Source organism: Calidris pugnax, unplaced genomic scaffold (assembly GCF_001431845.1).
Source record: "Calidris pugnax isolate Ruff unplaced genomic scaffold, ASM143184v1 scaffold9, whole genome shotgun sequence".
Classification (NCBI taxonomy): Eukaryota; Metazoa; Chordata; class Aves; order Charadriiformes; family Scolopacidae; genus Calidris; species Calidris pugnax.
The window spans coordinates 2,165,269-2,165,992 of record NW_015090778.1 but is presented as its reverse complement, the minus strand read 5'-3'; the positions used below and the strand labels follow the sequence as shown (position 1 = coordinate 2,165,992).

The window sequence follows — 724 nt, the reverse complement described above, 5'->3', positions numbered from 1 at the left end:
CCCGCCGCCGGCAGCTCCCCGGGGCCGCCCCGTCCCGCCGGCGGCGGCAGCTCCCCGGGGCGGGCGGGTCGGTCCCTTCCACTGGCGGCGCGGGGGAGCAGTTAGCCCGTCAGGCGCGGTGGCCAAGTGGTAAGGCGTCGGTCTCGTAAACCGAAGATCGCGGGTTCGAACCCCGTCCGTGCCTGCCGAGGCAGCGCGGTGCGCTGGCAGCCCCGTCTGTGGGGAGGCCGCGGACGCCGCCTCGTTTGCGGCTCCTTTTTTTTCTGCTTTCGGCCGCCGAAACTCGCTCTGACTCCTCGCTGGGCTCCCCGGCAGCTGCGGATCCCCGGGGAGCGGAGAGACGGAGCGAGCGAGGGGGCCGCGGTCCCCGCGGGTCCTTGGCGCGGAGCCGGTGGTGAGCCCGGGGGGCGTTAGTGCGGCGTGGGGGGCGGGCAGGCTCCGGAGGGTTGTGCTGGATGCTGTGAATCACGGTTAAACTGGTGTCTGCACTAGATTCCTGTGGAGGAGGTGTTTAAGCATGGAAATGATAAGTCCAGTCCCTCTTGCTGTTACTTTCTCTATAGGTGCTGTTTTTGAAGTAATTCCCACTATGAAAAGTGCAGTGCAGTTGTACCGTTTACACCAGAGCTGACCTTCATGGCTGGGTTCTCAATATGTAAAGCTGTGTGAAGTTTTGCAGGTGTGCAAGGGCATTTCTGCTGGCTCTGTTTTAACAGAACTTTGA

At 63.5% G+C, this 724-nt stretch overlaps 1 non-coding gene across 1 annotated transcript; it reads left to right on the top strand.

Moving 5' to 3' along the window:
• The first annotated feature begins 112 nt into the window (after positions 1–112).
• TRNAT-CGU lies at positions 113–184 on the top strand. The gene has a single exon. It is a non-coding gene; the product is annotated as a tRNA-Thr (tRNA).
• Positions 185–724: the final 540 nt, after the last annotated feature.